This window comes from Antechinus flavipes, chromosome 3 (genome assembly GCF_016432865.1).
Source record: "Antechinus flavipes isolate AdamAnt ecotype Samford, QLD, Australia chromosome 3, AdamAnt_v2, whole genome shotgun sequence".
Taxonomy (NCBI): Eukaryota; Metazoa; Chordata; class Mammalia; order Dasyuromorphia; family Dasyuridae; genus Antechinus; species Antechinus flavipes.
Window position 1 is genome coordinate 225,829,191 of NC_067400.1, and position 13,150 is coordinate 225,842,340.

Genomic DNA, 13,150 nt, shown 5'->3' on the forward strand with positions numbered 1-13,150 from the left:
GTCTTGCTCTCAGCAGGGGCAGCCCTACCTCGTCTCTCCAGGCAATAACCTGATTTCCCAGGCTGGCAATTTGCCTGGGCACTTCCCTGCTGGTCTCTCTGGCACTGAGCCAGGACAGAGGATCTCAGTTTCTGATCTGCTGTGACTAACTCACTAGCTTTCCCAAACACCATCTGAGCTGAACTGAACACCCCTTTCCCTCAGCGACACTGACCTTTCTTGAAATCCTTCTAATCTATCTTGAGGAGGAGAATGGTTTATTTCCATCAGACTCTGTCAGAGATTTTGGTTTCATGTGGTGTTTGAAGGAACCTGGGAGAGCTCAAGCACCTTTCTGGCTTCCCTCCACCATCCCTCCACCATCTCTCTGCCATGCCTCCACCATTTTGGCTCCACCTTCAGAATTGCCGTAACTCTCATTTCTTTCCCCTATCTTTCTTCTACCTCTCTTGACTTGATTTTTATAATCCTCTCTGAGCTCTTCACCAAATCTTTTGAGCTTGAGACCACTTCATGTTCCCCTTTCAGGATTCACATATAGGCCTGATACTTTTGCTGCCCTTTGGTCATTTTGTGGTCTGATCTTCCTTGTTACCATGGCAGCTTTCGATATATAGAACTCTTTATGCTTTTCTTTTTTAATATAAAAGTTAAGCACTGCACTCAGGACCCAGGAGAGACTGTCCTATTTCTTTTCAAGGGAGAAAAGGGCATCTTTCTGGCTTTCTGAGCAGGGAGCAGGAGTGCTTCCAGCTTCCTCTGGGCTGGGTTGGACTGGTCTAGACTCACCTATGGTCTGTCAGGTTGCCTTTTTGTGCTTGAGTTGGAGGTCTCATAGCTAGCCTGCTGACCCATTGACCTTCTGGGCCAGCCCCGAGGGGCCTCAAATGCTGATCTGTATTGCGGCTAAAATCTCCTCCCAGATTCCCTGCAATCTGCTTTTAGTGGGCCCCACTCCCTTTTTAGTCGAGTAACACAAACCTTTCCTGAAGTCCTTCAACAATATCCTAAGTTCAAAAATGGTTTCTCTCTGAATTTTTGTGTGTTCTGTCCCTCCAGAATTCAGTTAGAGGCTTGAGTTAGCTTTGTTACCAAGGGAAACTGGAAAGAACTCTGGCAACTGCCTGGATTTTCTCTACCATCTTGCCTCTACTGTTTACATGCTTATTCATTTTCATGTTTACTTTTCTGTATATGTCTTGAATCTCCTAAGTTTGCACTTTAATATTTCCTTGTACTTCTAGTCTTTTTATCTAAGTTTTTCTGAATAAGTTATTCTTTACTATGGAGTTCTTGTTCTTTAAAATAATAGTTCTCTCTGGGTGAGAGCAGGTTTCTCAGGGAGGTTTTCTGGAGGCAGCCTTAGTTTTAGTTAAGAGTAATAATCCCCCAAAATGCAGCCAGCTGGTAAAAATGCAAATGTTTATTTTCTCCTTCCAAAATAGCCCAGTTAGTTGAGGCCTATCTCTCTGCTTGGTTCCAAGAGCTCCCTCCGAATGTCTCCAAATCCAAAAGTTTGTCCTTCAACCCAGCCAGCACAAAGGTGAATCTGTCTTGCCTCTGAGGGAGGGATTCTGGCTCTCAATCTCCCAGAGTGCTCCTCTCTGACCCCAGTCAATGTTCCAAAGTAAAAGTCCTCACTCAGAGAGGGCTTCTGGTTGAACTCACTTGACGCTCCCTTCTCAATCTAAATTCAGCTTCACTCTTTATTCGTAGCTTCTTCATTCTGAAAACTCCCTTGACTGGCCCATTGAAGCTCTATTTATGCTCCTTTGAGAGAAGTATTGAGGGGTGGGAGAGAGAGGGATTATGGGTTTCTCCCATAGTGCTCTCTGGCCCTAAGAGCTTCAAGGGAGGTGTGAATTCAGATATCTCATACTAAACCTTGAAATCTCCCAAATGTATGAACTCCAATGAGTAAAGGTGTGAACACAAGCATTGTATCAATTAGTTTTACTTAGTATCTTGTTTTTTCTGGCCCATAACATCTCCTTATAGGATTAGATCAATCATACTGAACCATGCTAAATTAGATAATTATTGTCTCTATCAACTCTAATGACTTAACACTTTGTAAAGATTCCAACACTTTACCATAAGCCTACTCCTTTAGATGAAAGGATTCTGAGGGCTTTGCTGTGTTATAGAGCAAGATGCAAAATCAAATGCAAGCTTGATTCCTGCATTTCCTAATTTGAATTTTTCCTAAGAGCTTGCGGTTACACCCACATACAGAGCACACACAAGCACACATGGACACACACAAACACACAGATATAGTTGGATAGATAGATAGGTAGTTATTTTTTAACCTAGACTTACTGTATGCATATAGGCTAAATACTTCTAGAATTTTTCATTGTTTCATTGCATTTCAAGTTTTTAATAAGAAAATTATCTCTATTTCTACTCTTCCTCCTGGGACAAGAACTCATTATTTGACAAAAATTGCTGGGGTATTTGGAAAATAGTATGGCAGAAAGTAGACAGCAACAAACACCTAACATCCTATGACTAGATAATGTCTAAATGGGCTCATGACTTAGACAAAAAGGGTGAAAGTATAAGCAAATTAGGAGAACAAGGGATTGTGTACCTCTCAGATCTCTGGAGAAGGAAAGAATTTATGACCAAAGAAGAATCAGTGAACATTATAAAATGCAAAATGGATAAGTTGTTGTTTACACTAAATTTAAAAAGTTTTGTTCAAACAAAATCAAAGAGCCAACATTAGAAGGGAAGCAGAGACCATTTTACAGTTAGTGTTTCTAATAAAGGTCTCATTTCTAAACTATATAGAGAATTGACTCAAATTTATAAGGATACAAACTATTCTCCACTAGATAGATGTTCAAAAGATATTGACACTTAAGTTTCAGACAATGAAATGAAAGCCATTTCTAATTATTAAAAAAAAAAGCTCCAAATCAGTATTGATTGATTATTGTATTCACCCCCACTGTAAATGGAGTGCTCCATTGAGCACCTCAGACCTGCACCAGGGGATGTCTGTGGATATGGGGCAGAAATCCTTTTCTGTAAGACCTGAGACCCAGATTTTGACCTTGAAGAACTCCTTGAACTTTCTGAATACCTATTAGGTTTGGAATGAAAAGTTCTGAGATCATAATTTCCACTAGAAAGTTTTATGAACTCTAAAGAGCACCCTGTGCTGCCACCAGAAACCTCTTGAACCCTAAAGTCAATAGAGAAAAGAAAGCACATATTCTCTTTAAGGCTTTCAGCACTCTACTATGTATATTACCATGCAGGTGGTGCTGGCCCTCTTTTACGGATTATATCACTGATATTTTGAAGGCTATACTACACATATCAAATAAGATTAGGCTCTTCTCCAGGCCATTCTCCATCTTGATTTGATTGCTTGTGATCAGAGGGACTGACTCTGAAAGTGCTATTGAGAGAGGTGATAGCTATTCTCCACTTCCAGGGAAATCTGAGTACGGACAGTAAAGTAGGGAGCTCAGAAGTATTTCCTTCCTGCCCATTATTACAGCAGAGGAAATTGCTAACAGAAAATGAGGGAATATATACAGATTAGGTTATATACAAAAATACAGGTTTAGAATGTGCAGGCAGCAGGCCTATGCATGAAAATTTTTTAGGGAACTGGTGTTTTCTTCTATTGATGCATAATTTACTTCTTTCTTCCTTCCTTCCTCCCTTTCTTTTCTCTTCCTCTTCTTCTACTTCTCCTTCATCTTCATTTTTTCTTCTCTTACTTCTTTTCTTTTTCTCCTCCTCCTTGTTCTCTTCCATACATCTTCCTCTTCCCTTTCCCCTCCTTCATTATGCCCAATTTCATTGATAATTTAGACTATTTTTTCTTCTAGATTTATTTTGATATTAATTTTTAGCTTCTATAAAATAATACTTTCGTGGTTTGATTACTATACTATACTCAATGAAAAATTTTAATTTTCATCATAGTGGCTTTGCCTCCCAATGAGCATTTAACATTTCTCCAATTTTTTTCAAATTGTATTCATGTGAAAAGTGTTTAGTAATTGTGTTCATGTGGTTCTGTTGTGTGTGTTGGCAGACTCCCAAGTATTTTTATACTATATACAGATATTGTATTGTCTAAACATTCCTGTTGTTTTTTTGTTTTTGTTTTTGTTTTTGACAATACATCAAAGTACTTATGCTTTTTCTTGATTTGTATTTTGTCTCCTCTTTTTTGTTGCTAATGTGGGTTCATTGCTCTGACTAAAGTTTTAGTTGATTCTCTAGGATTCACTAAGTTTACTAGCATATCCTTTGAAAAGTATGATAGTTTTGTTTCCTCCTTGCCTTTTTTGATTCCTTCCATTTCTTTTTGATTTGTTATTGTGATAGCTGACATTTCTAGTAGAATATTGAATAATAATGGTGATAATGAACATCCTTGTTTCACTCCTGTTATTATTGAGAAGGCTTCTATTTTTATCTACATTTCAAATAGTGCTTACATTGAGTTTTAGATAAATATTATTTATCATTTTAAGAAAAGCTTCATTCAATTCTGGGCTTTCTAGTTTTTTCATAAGAATGAGAATTGTATTTGTTTTTTTTAATATTTTATTTTATAATAACTTTATATTGACAGAATCCATGCCAGGGTAATTTTTTTACAACATTATTCCTTGCACTCGTTTCTATTCTGATTTTTCCCCTCCCTCCCTCCACCCCCTCCCCAGATGGCAAGCAGTCCTATATATGTTACATATGTTGCAGTATATCCTAGATATAATATATGTTTGCAGAACCAAAAAGTTCTCTTGTTGCACAGGGAGAATTGGATTCAGAAGGTAAAAATAAGCCAGGAAGAAAAACAAAAATGCAGATAGTTCACATTCGTTTCCCAGTGTTCTTTCTTTGGGTGTAGCTGCTTCTGTCCATCATTTATCCATTGAAACTCAGTTAGGTCTCTTTGTCAAAGAAATCCACTTCCATCAGAATACATCCTCATACAATATCGTTGTCGAAGTGTATAATGATCTCTGGTTCTGCTCATTTCACTTAGCATCAGTTCATGTAGGTCTCCAAGCCTCTCTGTATTCATCCTGCTGGTCATTCCTTACAGAGCAATAATATTCCATAACATTCATATACCACAATTTACCCAGCCATTCTCCAATTGATGGGTATCAATTCATTTTCCAGTTTCTAGCCACTACAAACAGGGCTGCCACAAACATTTTGGCACATACAGGTCCCTTTCCCTTCTGCTGGATCAAAGGGTATGCACAATTTGATAACTTTTTGGACATAATTCCAGATTGCTCTCCAGAATGGTTGGATTCGTTCATAACTCCACCAACAATGCATCAGTGTCCCAGTTTTCCCGCATCCCCTCCAACATTCATCATTGTTTTTTCCTGTCATACCTGACAGGTATGTAGTGGTATTTCAGAGTTGTCTTAATTTGCATTTCTCTGATCAATAATGATTTGGAACACTCTTTCATATGAGTGGTAATACTTTCAATTTCATCATCTGAAAATTGTCTGTTCATATCCTTTGACCATTTATCAATTGGAGAATGGCTTGATTTCTTATAAATTTGAGTCAGTTCTCTATATATTTTGGAAATGAGGCCTTTATCAGAACCTTTAACTGTGAAGATGTTTTCCCAGTTTGTTGCTTCCCTTCTAATCTTGTTTGCATTAGTTTTGTTTGTACAAAGGCTTTTTAATTTGATGTAATCAAAATTTTCTATTTTGTGATCAGTAATGGTCTCTAGTTCCTCTTTGGTCACAAATTTCTTTCTCCTCCACAAGTCTGAGAGATAAACTATCCTATGTTCCTCTAACTTATTTATGATCTCGTTCTTTATGCCTAATTCATGGACCCATTTTGATCTTATCTTGGTATATGGTGTTAAGTGTGGGTCCAGAGAGTTGTATTTGTTAAAAGTTTTTTCCTGCTTTAAATAATATTCTATTATTTTCCATTTCTATTAATAATACTATTCCTAATAATTGAATCAGCCTGATATTCCTAGTCCAAATCCTAACTAGTCCTATTCTACAACCTTATTGATATATTGCTGCCATTGCCTTGGTGATATTATTTTAAATTTGGGGAAAAGGGCAGTTAGATGGTGCAGTGGATAGAGTATCAACTCTGAATTTGGGGGCATTTGAGTTCAAAGCTGGCTTCAGACACTAGACACTTACTTTATAGCTCTGTGGCCCTGGGCAGGTAGATCACTAACCCCAATTCCCTTGAAAAATAAAGAAATAAATAAGATTCTATAAATCTCAAGTGTGAAAAGAGGCTAGATTTGGTTATCTTTGAGTATAAGATCTTAAGAACAATAGCTTGTTTAAGAGAAGTCCTGTTAACTTGCCTGAAAAGGGTCAAGTGCCTCTAATTAGGTAAATTTTGTCACCTTCTGAAACATCTTGGGTAATTTCTTAACATTGAAATTTATGCTTTAAAACCAGCTGTGCTGGATGTGTGAGTTTTATGGAATCATTTAGCTCATTTAAATAATCTATCTAGATAATCATTTAGATAATCTATCAGTCATCAGCAGTCCTCTCCCTTTTCTTGCTCCCTTCCCTCCTCTACATTTGGGATTTTTATTCCCAAATGAGTATACATTTGTATTCTTGGGATTTTTATTCCCTAATATGGGGATTTCTATTCCCATCTGAGTATGTATATGCATTCTTCCTCTGTAAACCAGTTGAGTTGAGAGTGAAGTTTAAGCATTGCCTTTCCTGCCCCATTTATACCCCCAGTGTAAAAATACTTCCTCACACATGGTTTCAAGTAAGATCTCTTGTTAGTACATCCCACTTTCTCAGCCTTCCATTTTTCTTTTGAGATCATTCAAACCAAGTAGATTCATACCTATGTCCTGTTTAAATAGACACTAACTTCCGGTTAAGATGGCGGAGAGGAGGCTCACAGTTGCATAAGCTCTGCGCTTTCTCTCACTATCCACTTCATTACAAGCCTCTGAATCAATGCTTGACTGAAAAAAACCCACAAATAGTTACCAAGAGAAGCCATCCTTGAGATCCGCCAAGAAAGGTCTGTCTTTACTGGAGGGCTGGGGCGGTTTTAGATCGGGCGCAGGCGGCGGGCAGCGGCAGTGAGGGCACAGGAGCAGATTGGAGAGGGGGTGGAGAGTGATCGTAGCCGTCTCTGCGGGGAGAGCTTCGCTACAGGTTTGGAACCTGCAGCAAGTCAACAGCCCAGCAGAGAAGCTAAAAACACCGGGGCTGAAGAACACAACCGCAAACAGCTGGAGTCTCTCAGGACCTGGCCGCCCCCCCCCTTACCCCCCCCCCTCAGTGACTCAGCACGCTCTGGGATCTCCAGAGCGCAGGCGCAGCACAGTCCTGCTAGTGCCTCACTGCTGCCCCCTGCAGTCTGTAGAGGAAGCTCGATAACACACCCAGCCCCCCCCCCCAAAGAAAGACTCCAGTTTTTTCTGTTTTTCTTTGGTAGTTTGTCTCTGATTAATAGACAGAATGAGCAAGAAGCTGAAGAGGACTTTAACCCTTGACAGCTTCTACACAGATAGAGAGCAGACTCTAAATCCTGAGGAGACTAAAAACAGGCAGTCCCCAGGTGATTCCCCAAAGGAGGAGATTGTCTGTTCCTCAGCACAGATGAACCTCATAGAAGTGATTAAAAAGGCTCTCACAAGGGAGCTAGAAGAAAAATGGGGAAAGCAGAGTGAGGCTTGGCAAAAGGAGAAGGAAGCTTGGGAAAAGGAGAGGGAGGCTTGGCAAAAGAGCCTGGAGAAAGTTAAAGAGAGAGTGGATAAAGAAGTAAAATCCTTGAAAAATAGGATTAGTGAACTGGAAACAGAAAACAGCTCTCTAAAAAACAAAATTGGCGAAATGGAAAAAAATTCCACAGAACAAAAGAACTCAATTGGACAATTAGAGAAAGATTTTAAAAAAGTGAGTGAAGAGAATACTTCACTGAAAATCAGAATTGAACAAGTGGAATTGAATGACTCGAGGAGACAAGAAGAATCAGTCAAGCAAATCCAAAAAAATCAAACAATGGAGAAAAATGTGAAATACCTTCTGGGGAAGACAACAGACCTGGAAAACAGATCCAGGAGAGACAATCTGAGAATCATTGGACTCCCAGAAAAACATGACGAAAAAAAGAGCCTGGACACTGTCTTCCAGGAAATTATCAAAGAGAACTGCCCAGAAGTCATAGGAACAGAGGAAAAAATAAACATTGAAAGGATTCATCGATCACCCACTGAAAGGGATCCTAAAATCAAAACACCAAGGAATATAGTGGCCAAATGCCAGAACCCTCAGATGAAAGAAAAAATATTGCAAGCGGCTAGAAAAACCCAATTCAAGTATCAAGGAGCCACAATAAGGATCACCCAGGATCTGGCAGCATCCACATTAAAAGATCGAAGGGCCTGGAATATGATATTCCGAAAGGCTAAGGAACTTGGTATGCAACCAAAAATAACTTACCCAGCGAGAATGAGCATCTTTTTCCAGGGAAGAAGATGGACATTCAACGAAGTAAGCGAATTTCATCTATTTCTGATGAAAAAACCAGAACTTAACAAAAAGTTTGATCTACAAATATAGAACTCAAGAGAAATCTAAAAAGGTAAAGATTAATCTTGGGAACTATATTTTGACTATATAGATGTATAAAGAATACATGTATACCTTGTTCTAGAAATTGATGTGGAAAGGACATTGTACCAGAAAAAGGGTAAAGTGGGGGTAGTACATCTCATGAAGAGGCATAGGAAACCTATTATATCTGAGAGAAAGAATGGAGGGGGATGAATATAGTGGGTATCTTACTGCCTTCAGAATTGGCTTTAAGTGAAAAATCTTAAGACATATTCAATCTATGGTGAAACTTCTCCCATCTCATTGAAAAGTGAGAAGGGAAAAGTGGAAAGGGAAGGAATAAGCTAAGCGGAAGGGAATACGGGAACTGGGAGGGAAAGGGGTAAGATAGGGGGAGGAACTCTAAGGCGGGGGGAGGGACACTAAAAAGGGAGGGCTGTGAGAAGCAAGGGGTGCTCACAAGCTTAATACTTGGAAGGGGGGGAAAGGGGAAAGAAGGGAGAAAAGCATAAACCGGGGTTAACAAGATGGCAAGTAATACAGAATTGGTCATTCTAACCATAAATGTGAACGGGGTAAACTCCCCCATAAAGAGGAAGCGGTTAGCAGAATGGATTAAAAGCCAGAATCCTACAATATGTTGTTTACAGGAAACACACCTGAAGCGGGGAGATACATGCAGGTTAAAGGTAAAAGGTTGGAGCAAAATCTACTATGCTTCAGGTGAAGTCAAAAAAGCAGGGGTAGCCATCCTGATCTCAGATCAAGCGAAAGCAAAAATTGACCTAATTAAAAGAGATAAGGAAGGACACTATATCTTGCTAAAGGGTAGCATGGATAATGAAGCACTATCTATATTAAACATATATGCACCAAGTGGGGTAGCATCTAAATTCTTAAAAGAGAAACTAAGAGAGCTGCAAGAAGAAATAGACAGTAAAACTATAATAGTGGGAGATCTTAACCTTGCACTCTCAGAATTAGATAAATCAAACCAGAAAATAAATAAGAAAGAAGTCAAAGAGGTAAACAGAATACTAGAAAAGCTAGATATGATAGATCTCTGGAGAAAATGTAATGGAGACAGAAAGGAATACACTTTCTTTTCAGCAGTTCATGGAACCTATACAAAAATTGACCATATATTAGGACATAAAAACCTCAAACTCAAATGTAGTAAGGCAGAAATAGTAAATGCATCCTTTTCAGACCACGATGCAATGAAAATTACATTCAACAAAAAAGCAGGGGGAAGTAGACCAAAAAATAATTGGAAACTAAATAATCTCATACTAAAGAATGATTGGGTAAAACAGCAAATCATAGACATAATTAATAACTTCACCCAAGAAAACGATAATAATGAGACATCATACCAAAATGTATGGGATGCAGCCAAAGCGGTAATAAGGGGAAATTTCATATCTCTAGAGGCCTATTTGTATAAAATAGAGAAAGAGAAGGTCAATGAATTGGGTTTGCAATTAAAAATGCTAGAAAAGGAACAAATTAAAAACCCCCAGTCAAACACTAAACTTGAAATTCTAAAAGTAAAAGGTGAGATCAATAAAATTGAAAGTAAAAAAACTATTGAATTGATTAATAAAACTAAGAGTTGGTTCTATGAAAAAACCAACAAAATAGACAAACCCTTAGTAAATCTGATTAAAAAAAGGAAAGAGGAAAATCAAATTGTTAGTCTTAAAAATGAAAAGGGAGAACTCACCACTAACGAAGAGGAAATTAGAGCAATAATTAGGAGTTACTTTGCCCAACTTTATGCCAATAAATTCGACAACTTAAATGAAATAGAAAAATACCTCCAAAAATACAGCTTGCCCAAACTAACAGAGGAAGAAGTAAATATCCTAAACAGTCCCATCTCAGAAAAAGAAATAGAACAAACTATCAATCAACTCCCTAAGAAAAAAATCCCCAGGACCAGATGGATTTACATGTGAATTCTACCAAACATTTAAAGAACAATTAACTCCAATGTTATATAAACTATTTGAAAAAATAGGGATTGAAGGAGTCCTACCAAACTCCTTTTATGACACAGATATGGTACTGATACCTAAACCAGGTAGGCTGAAAACAGAGAAAGAAAATTATAGACCAATCTCCCTAATGAATATTGATGCTAAAATCTTAAATAAAATATTAGCAAAAAGATTACAGAAAATTGTCACCAGGATAATACACTATGACCAAGTAGGATTTATACCAGGAATGCAGGGCTGGTTCAATATTAGGAAAACTATTAGCATAATTGACTATATCAATAACCAAACAAACAAAAACCACATGATCATCTCAATAGATGCAGAAAAAGCATTTGATAAAATCCAACATCCATTCCTAATAAAAACACTTGAGAGCATAGGAATAAATGGACTTTTCCTTAAAATAGTCAGGAGCATATATTTAAAACCATCAGTAAGCATCATATGCAATGGGGAAAAACTGGAACCTTTCCCAGTAAGATCTGGAGTGAAGCAAGGTTGCCCACTATCACCATTATTATTTAATATCGTATTAGAAACACTAGCCTCGGCAATAAGAGTCGAGAAAGATATAAAGGAATTAGAGTAGGCAATGAGGAAACCAAACTATCACTCTTTGCAGATGATATGATGGTATACCTAGAGAACCCCAGAGATTCTACCAAAAAGCTATTGGAAATAATTCATAATTTTAGCAAAGTAGCTGGCTACAAAATAAATCCCCATAAATCCTCAGCATTTTTATACATCACCAACAAAACCCAACAGCAAGAGATACAAAGAGAAATTCCATTCAGAATAACTGTTGATACCATAAAATATTTGGGAATCTATCTACCAAAGGAAAGTCAGGAATTATATGAGCAAAATTATAAAAAAGTCTCCACACAAATAAAGTCAGACTTAAATAATTGGAAAAATATTAAGTGCTCTTGGATTGGCCGAGCAAACATAATAAAGATGACAATACTCCCTAAACTAATCTATTTATTTAGTGCTATACCAATCAGACTTCCAAGAAAATATTTTATTGATCTAGAAAAAATAACAACAAAATTCATATGGAACAATAAAAAGTCGAGAATCTCAAGGGAACTAATGAAAAAAAAATCAAATGAAGGTGGCCTAGCTGTACCTGATCTAAAATTATATTATAAAGCAGCAGTCACCAAAACCATTTGGTATTGGCTAAGAAATAGATTAGTGGATCAGTGGAAAAGGCTAGGCTCACAAGACAGAATAGTCAATTATAGCAATCTAGTGTTTGACAAACCCAAAGCCCCTAACTTCTGGGAAAAGAATTCATTATTTGATAAAAACTGCTGGGATAATTGGAAATTAGTATGGCAGAAATTAGGCATGGACCCACACTTAACACCATATACCAAGATAAGATCAAAATGGGTCTATGACTTAGGCATAAAGAACGAGATTATAAATAAATTAGAGGAACATAGAATAGTTTATCTCTCAGACTTGTGGAGGAGAAAGAAATTTGTGACCAAAGATGAACTAGAGACCATTACTGATCACAGAATAGAAAATTTCGATTACATCAAATTAAAAAGCCTTTGTACAAATAAAACTAATGCAAACAAGATTAGAAGGGAAGCAACAAACTGGGAAAACATTTTCACAGTTAAAGGTTCTGATAAAGGCCTCATTTCCAAAATATATAGAGAACTGACTCAAATTTATAAGAAATCAAGCCATTCTCCAATTGATAAATGGTCAAAGGATATGAACAGACAATTTTCAGAGGATGAGATTGAAACTATTACCACTCATATGAAAGAGTGTTCCAAATCATTATTGATCACAGAAATGCAAATTAAGACAACTCTGAGATACCACTACACACCTGTCAGATTGGCTAAGATGACAGGAAAAAATAATGATGAATGTTGGAGGGGATGCGGGAAAACTGGGACACTAATGCATTGTTGGTGGAGTTGTGAACGAATCCAACCATTCTGGAGAGCAATCTGGAATTATGCCCAAAAAATTATCAAAATGTGCATATCCTTTGATCCAGCAGTGTTTCTATTGGGCTTATATCCCAAAGAAATACTAAAGAAGGGAAAGGGACCTGTATGTGCCAAAATGTTTGTAGCAGCCCTGTTTGTAGTGGCTAGAAACTGGAAAATGAATGGATGCCCATCAATTGGAGAATGGCTGGGTAAATTGTGGTATATGAATGTTATGGAATATTATTGTTCTGTAAGAAATGACCAGCAGGATGAATACAGAGAGGCTTGGAGAGACCTACATGAACTGATGCTAAGTGAAATGAGCAGAACCAGGAGATCATTATACACTTCGACAACGATATTGTATGAGGACATATTTTGATGGAAGTGGATTTCTTTGACAAAGAGACCTGAGTTTCAATTGATAAATGACGGACAAAAGCAGCTACACCCAAAGAAAGAACACTGGGAAACGAATGTGAACTATCTGCATTTTTGTTTTTCTTCCCAGATTATTTATACCTTCTGAATCCAATTCTCCCTACGCAACAAGAGAACTGTTCGGTTCTGCAAACATATATTGTAT